Here is a 9,108-nt window from a genome sequence, read left to right on the forward strand (position 1 = left end):
AAGCTCATTATTATTTTTATCTAAAAAAAATCTTGAATGTTACCCAAATTGGTGTCAGATCATAAACAATAAACTTTTCGGTCCCAAGAAGAGCATTTGTGTGGCTATGGACAGAACAGACAAAGCCCATGAGGGATAACTGTCATCATTTTTTTGATTTTGATCTATCATTTCCAACGTTCGACCAAACAGCAAAAAAGATCTATCATTTCCAACTACTCCCCCCAATTCTCGAGGATGATGCAACAAAATCTAACCCCAATTGAGAATAAAAGGCCCATCCATGCAACAAAATAAAGTTTTGTACCGTACAATTGCCACATATTTTCCATGTGTTTTTAAAAAAAACACATCTTATCCATGTATGCTACATATAAGAACATACGATTTACATATAAGAATTGTTAGATGTTGGATTATTCTAATTACCTACTTAAGTGGGTTTTAATCAGTATAGGGTTTTCTTGGGCTCAATATTGATCAAAGACTCAATTACTACTCGCCCGTAGTCTTTGTATAAGTGTTTAAGTTAAATACATGGACTAAAGGGATTCCTAATTAATATAGACTAGAATTTTATTTCCTAATGCAATAAGGACTGCTAGAGAGTTTCTTGATGAGCAAGACTCCTGGTCAGATGCATATAAAACACAAGTGCCCGTGCTCAATCGATCACTGCTAATCCACACTAAAGAATTCACCCCATCTAGAATGAGTGTATGAGAGATCGGATTGAAGAGAAGAGCTCTTGTATATGTTCTTGATATTTCGACAGTTTCTATGACAAATCAAAGAAAGTTTACAGTGATCAACAGTTCATATGTTTGTATGTGTTCTACTTATATGCAGTCAATAAATTTTACATGTGGTATCAGAGCCTAGGCTGCATGTTTTAGAACCACAAGAAATAGCCCACCGTGATGCTGCTGGACGTGTACAATTTAGGGTTGGTGTGTTTCCCTCCTCTTTTTCTGCATCTTGATCAAGCTTCCATGGGGTATGATGTTTTATTGAATATGAATTGATTGCATAAATTTTGCGGCTGTAACATTAGTTTCATGGTTTTGAATATGCAAATTGCATTTAATCCTAAAGAATTGGCAACTAGTATTATAAAGGACTTCTAATATGAATCCATGTCATGACACTTGTATTGTTTGCCTCTGTATAAATTGTTTTCACTTTTTTCCACCTCCCTGGAAACAAATTACATGCAATTTCAATTAAAAACATCTTGTTTTGCTGCATATTTGCATGATTAATTTTGCTCAGTTCTAGGTTTTTTATATCAGCATAAACCATATGCGAAAAGTTATAAAGTACCAAACTAGAAAGCTAAATTAACCAATTAACATATATTAAGTTAACTAAGAAGAAGGAGCTTTAAACTAGGTATTTAATATTCTTTTTTAGGTGTTTGGTTATAAAGACAAATGAAACATATATTAAGATGTTTCATTTGTTTATATTAAGTTAATTAAGAAGAGGATCATGCTTAGACAGGAACCAAGTATTGTCCAATTGTGTCGGCTATATGATTTCCTCTGCCTAACAATATTCAGAACTTTATAGTAACATCAATTAGTATTACTGTATCAATAAACATAGTGATATACCACATTTATTGATCACATTGTAAGTCACATATTTAACATATAATATAATAAATAATTATAAGACGAATTAAGATGGGGTAAGTCGTTCTATGACCGTTAAAATTCTTTTTTAAAATTTTGAAAGATCTAATGTTCAAAGTGTTAAAATGTAAACTGTCTAGCTAAGTTCAGATTAGTTACTAAGTTTTATGTCAGTTTATATTCAATCTGTTTTTAATCTTTGTGTTAGTTGTGTGCCTTGTGCTTATATGCCAGGTGCATTGCTTGAGTCTGTTTTGAATTCCCAGCTGTTAGGACAGCTGTGTAATGCCATGTGTCATACTCACATTGGCCTACTATTGCAATCCGTTAGATTTGAATCTACTGATGTAAGAGAGAACATGTAATAGTCATGAAGGAATATAAGCTCTGCTGCAATGGTTATGCAGGGTAAGAATACAGTTAGAACAATCCAAGGCTCACTGCTTTCTCTCTCTCTCTCTCTCTCTCTGAGTACATTTCTTGCTCCCTTCGCAATCCAAATATTCAACATGGTATCAAGTGCGCAGGTTGGATCTGGATAGTGGGAGTTGAAGCTGTGTGAGCTGAGTCTGGAAATCCAACGAGAAATTCCTACTCTCAGCTCATTGATTCTGGTCTAAGATGGCTGGGTCAGGAGGGAGTGATCTTAGAGCTCCAATATTCAATGGGGAGAACTACGAGTTTTGGAAGATTCGAATGAGAACAATTTTCAAATCTCATGGAATCTGGAATTTGGTTGAGAAAGGCCTTCATGTTCCAGATTCAAAAGCTGATGAAGAAGGGTCATCAGATTCAGAGATGGTGTCCTTGTTAATGAAGGATGCTAAGGCTCTTGGTATTATCCAAGGTGCTGTTTCAGATGACATCTTCCCCAGAATCTCAAATGAAGAAACCTCAAAAGGTGCTTGGGATATCTTGCATCAGGAGTTTCATGGTGATAAGCAAGTCAGATCCATCATGTTGCAGGGTCTGCGTTGAGATTTCGAGTACACCAGGATGAGGGATGATGAGATCTTGTCTGGGTACATCACTCGGCTACTTGAGCTTGTAAATCAGATGAAGGGATATGGGGAAGATCTGACCAAAGGGAGGATAGTTCAAAAACTGCTAATAAGCTTAACCAAGGAGTTTGATCCAGTCTGCTATGTGATTGAGCAAACTAGGGACATTGAAACCATTGAAGTGCAAGAGGTAATTGCAGCATTAAGAGGATTTGCTCAGCGTCTTGACAGACATGCTGAAAGCACCACTGAGAAAGCTTTCAGCAGCATGAGCATAAACTCAAAAGGATCTCAATCAAGTTCTAGTTCTGGCTCTAATAAATCAAAGAAGAACTGGAAGTCCAAGGATAAGAAATGGGATTCTAAACCTCAAAACAATGTCAATCAAGGAGGAAAACCGAGTCAAGGAGGAAAACCGAGTCAAGGAGACAAATCTGGAAAATGCAAACATTGTGAGAAGCTACACTATGGTGAGTGTTGGTTTAAAGGAAAACCAAAGTGTCATGGCTGCAATTGATTTGGTCATTTTGTCAAGGACTGTGACCAAGCAAACAAGGCAGGGAAACTTGCTAACATTGCAAATCAGGTAACTGAACCTGCCATTATGTTCTATGCATGTCATGCTGCAACAATTGGAAAGAATGTGAATATGTGGTATGTTGATAGTGCATGTAGCAATCACATGACTTCCCATGAGTCATTACTTGTAAATGTTGATAAAAGTGTGAAGAGTAAAGTCAAAATGGGGACTGGTGATCTAGTGCGGTCAATAGGCAAAGGGACTTTGGCTATAGAAATGAAGGGTGTGACTAGATATATCAAAGAAGTCATGATTGTACCAGGTTTAGATGAAAATTTGCTAAGTGTAGGTCAAATGATAGAACATGGCATTGGCTTGTATTTGGTGATAATGCAGTTGATATCTATGGAGATAGGCAGCTGGAAGATTGCATTGCAAGAGTGCCAATGAAGGGAAACAGATGTTTTCCTTTAAATCTTGACTATGTCAATCCTCCTATGGCAAACAGAGCAACAGTTGGAGAAACATCCTGGCTGTGGCACAGAAGATTTGGGCACCTAAACTATATTAGTTTGAAGTTGTTACAAGAGAGAGATATGGTTCAGGGACTGCCTAATTTACAAGAACATGAGAAGGTCTGCTCTAGTTGTGCTGTAAGCAAGAACCACAGAAGCTCTTTTGATAAGGAAGGAGCTTGGAGAGCCTCTCAAACACTAGAACTGATTCACTCAGACATATGTGGTCCCATGCAGACCATCACTCTTGGAGGGAACATATATTTCCTCACCTTCATTGATGACCACACCAGAATGTGTTGGGTGTTCTTCTTGCAGCATAAGTCTCAAGCATTCAACATATTCAAAAGGTTCAAAAGCATGGTTGAGCTACAAAGTGGTTATCAAATTAAGAAGCTAAGAAGTGATAGAGGTGGAGAATACACATCTTTGGATTTCTCAAAGTTCTGTGAAGAGATGGGATTAGAAAGGCAACTGATAGTAGGCTACTCTCCACAACAGAATGGAGTTGCAGAGAGAAAGAATCGTACTGTGATGGAAATGGCAAGAGCCATGATGCATGAGAAGAAAATCCCTTTGAAGTTTTGGACAGAAGCTGTCAATACAGCTGTATATCTACAAAACAGAAGCCCTACAAGTGCAGTGGACAATTCCACTCCATTTGAGAAGTTTAGTGGAAGAAAACCAGGTGTCAAGCATTTGAGAATATTTGGTTCTCTATGCTATATTCACATCCCCACATAGAAAAGGCACAAGCTGGAAGACACAGGTGAGAAGGGAGTATTTGTAGGATATGGTGTATGTGAAAAGGGGTATAGAGTGCTTAACTTGAGAACTCAAAAGATTGAGCTGTCTAGGAGTGTTATTTTTGATGAAGAAGCAATGTGGAATTGGGAAACAAATGAGGCATTGCAAATTCCTATGTCTTGGGGTGATGGAGCAAGTTCAACTGTATCAGATTTGGATTCAGAATCAAATCTGTTACAGCATCAGTTTGTGCAGTCTCCTATGGAAACACAAACAAGTAGTGATGTGCATGCTACTCAAGACTCTGCTCCATTAGAACCTTATGATCACACCCCAAAGAAATGGAAGAATTTGAGTGAAGTGTATGCTCAATGCAAGATGAGCATCATTGAACCTGAAAATTTTGAAGAAGCAGTCAAAGATGAAGCTTGGGGGAAGGCTAAGACTGAGGAGATACTTATGATAGAGAAAAACTTCACTTGGGAATTGGTTGATAGGCCAAGTAGTAAACCAATTGTGGGAGTGAAGTGGATATTCAAAATTAAGCTTAATCTTGATGGCTCCATTCAAAAACATAAAGCAAGACTTGTTGCCAAGGGATACACACAAAAACCAGGGATTGATTTCAATGAAACCTTTGCTCCTGTGGCAAGGTTAGACACCATTAGAACTCTCATAGCTCTTAGTGCTCAGAAAGGCTGGAAACTATGGCAATTGGATGTCAAGTCAGCCTTCTTAAATGGTGTCCTTGAAGAAGAAGTTTATGTTGATCAACCGGATGGTTTTGTGGTTAAAGGTGATGAGGATAAGGTGTATAGGTTAAGAAAAGCTCTCTATGGGTTGAAGCAGGCTCCAAGGTCCTGGTATAGTGAAATTGACACTTACTTGAGTCAGTGTGGTTTTCACAAAAGTCCAAGTGAAGCCACTCTCTATGTGAGAACAAAGGAAGGTGTGGGAACACTAATAGTGTCAATCTATGTAGATGACATAGTGTACACAGGAAGTAGTGATGAAATGATGAAAGAATTCAAAGCTGAAATGATGTGCAAGTATGAGATGTCTGACTTGGGTTTACTCCACCATTTTATGACGAAAAAAATACTCCGTCGCGCAGAGGAACAGAAAACTAGCGCGACAAATAATTTCGTCGCGGGAAAGAGGCTATGCGCGACGTAAATATATTTCGTCGCACAAAAGTGGCAAAGTCCATGTTATGGCGCCAAAATCTTGCGCGACGACAAAGAACGTCGCTCATGACATCATTGCGCGACAATACCCATTATTCGTCGCGCAAAGATGGACAGAAAATTGGCGCGTATTATGGCGGTAAAAAAATTTTGCGCGGCGAGCGTTTTCGTCTCAAAAGAAAACTTAGCGCGACGAAACAATGAACCGTCGCGTAAGAAAACGAGGGAACATTTTTTTTGGCGCCAATATACAGGTGGGTTTTTGCGCGACGGAAATTCGTCGTCGCGTAAAGTGTAATAGCGGTGCACTCTTGCGCGACGAACAGGTTTCGTTTGCGCGACGAAATGTGTGGTTTGCGCGACGAAATGTTTAGTTTGCGCGACGCTATATTGTACATGCGCGACGGAATTTTGTGCGACGAACAATTCCTTTCGTCGCGCAAAAAATCAGATGTCGACACGTGATTGCGCGACGGAAATTTGGTTTTGTGCGACGGAAAAGTGAGTTTGCGCGACAGAGTTTTGCGCGACGGTTTTTGTTTTTCGTCGCGCAAAGTCCTTCTTCTCCATATCTGTGTCTGCCATTGCAGAGGCAGAATGCAAGAATTTCATTCTGCCTCTCTCTCACTCTCCCTCCCTGCTGCTGCTCTACTGTGAATTCTGTACGTGTATTAGGTATGTATTTTGTGTCGTTAGTTTAAATGTATTAATGTAAATTCGTACTAATGCTATTAATTTTGTTTTCGTTAGGGATATTTGTGATTAGTGATTGGTGGAGAACGATTGAGAAGGTATGTTATTGTAAAAGTTTGTTTGTTATGTTTGTATTTTTTTTTTTGAAGTTATATGTTTATAATGTTGTGAAATTGTGCGTGACGTAGCACAATGTGTTGTGATGTACGAAGTTAATTGAAATTAACTTCGTACTTTTATTTTTATGTTTAGTAACACGTAGTTTTCCGTTCGAGATTAGTTGGATTTCGTGCATGGATGTGTAAGGCATGACTGCGGTCCAATTAATTCTTGAATTGTCCCATTATTTGGACAGTTTGGTAATGCATAGTGTTGTCACATAATCTTCGGCTACAGGATTAGGTTTTGATTGTGGAGATTTCGGTGTCATCTCGGTACGTTCTTCGGATGGTACGTAGGTATTTATACCTATGCCCACTTCAAGAACTGTGTCGAGATGCTGCCGAAATTAATCCACGTCGAAATCTAATCTCATGTAACCGTAGGTTACGTGACAGGACTATGCATTCCCGAATGGGATAGGGCCCTTACCGGAGGCATAAGGTGACATTATAACTCCGTATGAAGTTGTTGTGATTGTTGTGTCGTGATTGTGGTTTCAGGAATTATGAGCAGAAGGTGGATACAGAACCCGAATAGATGCGCAGACGAATACTTGGATGGAATCGAGGATTTTATTGAGTTTGCGCGTAGACACAACCCGGGTGCAACTAGAATCCGTTGTCCTTGTAGGAGGTGTAACAACACGTTGTTTGAGTCAATTGAAAATGTTGGATTTCATTTAGTAAGGAATGGAATGATTGAAACATATAGCATTTGGAACCTTCACGGCGAACAAGTAGACCATGCTTCGTCTTCAAATGCCCCAAGAGTGGACAATGTTGAACCTATTGTGGATCCTAATGATCAAGTCATGGGTATTATACAGGATGCTTTTCCATTCGCATCGACCAACATCAATCGGGAAGGGGAAGATGACGTGCCTACACCAATAGACAGTGCGGAGTTTGAACAGTATGAAAAACTGTTAAAAAATGCCAACCAAGAGTTATACCCGGGGTGCGAGAGCTTTTCCGTTCTCACTGCCATTGTGGAGCTAATGCACGGAAAAATAAAGTATTGTATATCGAACTTGTGTTTCGATTACTTTTTGGGGGTTTTCAAGAGAATGCTTCCGACGGACAATTGTTTGCCGAAAGACCATAAACATGCACAGAAGGTGTTGCATGGTCTTGGATTGGGTTATGAAAAAATCCACGCTTGCAAAAACAATTGCATGTTATTCTACAGAGAGCATGAAACGTTGGATACATGCCCTATATGCAATGAGTCGAGGTTCAAAATGACATCCCAGAATAGAGCGACTAAGATACCACAAAAAGTGATGCGTTATCTGCCCCTTAAACCTAGGTTGCAGAGATTGTATATGTCGATGCATACTGCCACAGACATGAGATGGCATAAGGAAAAACGGGTAGACGATGATGTGATGCGGCATCCTGCAGATGGGGAGGCATGGAAAGAGTTCGATCGAGCGTTCCCCGAGTTTGCTGCTGATCCCCGAAATGTTAGATTGGGACTTGCCACTGACGGATTCAATCCGTATGGGGTTCTAAACCAACACCACAGCACTTGGCCGATTTTAGCATTCCCATATAATTTGCCGCCTTGGAAATGCATGAAAAAAGAATACATGATGATGACTGTTTTGATAACGGAGGATCCTGGCAGGTCAATTGATGTGTACTTAAGGCCTCTGGTTGATGAGCTGAAGGATTTATGGACAAGCGGTGTTCGCACGTACGATAAATCAACTGGGAGGATGTTCACTTTGCGGGCAGCAGTTATGTGGACTGTGAATGATTTCCCAGCATATGCAATGGTTTCTGGGTGGAGCACAAAGGGTTATATGGCATGTCCTATATGCAAGGAAGATGTAACTTCTGGTTGGCACGCAGGAAAAGTTTGTTACCTTGGTCATCGGAGATGGTTGCCATGGGACCACGAATGGCGGGAAAAAAATAAAGAGTTCGACGGGAACACAGAGCGTCGCCTCAGACCTAGAGAATGGTCCGGTGATGAGATCTTGGAACAGCTGAACCGTTTGGATTTTGCTCCGTTCGGAAAAACAGTGAGTCGGACCAGACCTTCTACACATTTGAACTGGGCGCACAAGCCTATGTTTTTTGAGCTCCCATATTGGTCGAAACTGAAATTGAGGCACAATCTAGATGTGATGCATGTTGAGAAAAATGTATTCGACACATTGGTGGGCACGATTCTAGATATCGAGGGGAAGGCGAAGGACACGATCAAAGCTCGTCTTGATTTGGAAAGAATGGGCATACGAAGGGGTTTATGGATGAATAGGGACAGTGATAAAGCTAGAAGGGATCTTGCATTCTTTTCTATGAAACCGAATGACAAAAAAAAGTTTCTAAAGTTTGTATCGTCTGTCAAATTTCCCGATGGGTATGCTTCTAATATCGCACGATGCGTGAATGTCGATGGGGGTAAATTTACTGGACTTAAGAGCCATGACTGCCATGTGTTTATGCAGCGCCTACTTCCTGTGGGTATTCGACACCTACTGCCGGAAGATGTGGTGAAGCCAATCATGTTGTTATCCAGATTTTTTCCCAACTGACGGCAAAAACATTGCGAAGGACAGACATGTTTCAGTTGCGCCATGACATTGTCCAAGTCCTATGCAAGTTTGAGATGATATTTCCTCCAGCTTTCTTTACA

This window comes from Prunus dulcis, chromosome 2, assembly GCF_902201215.1.
Source record: "Prunus dulcis chromosome 2, ALMONDv2, whole genome shotgun sequence".
Classification (NCBI taxonomy): Eukaryota; Viridiplantae; Streptophyta; class Magnoliopsida; order Rosales; family Rosaceae; genus Prunus; species Prunus dulcis.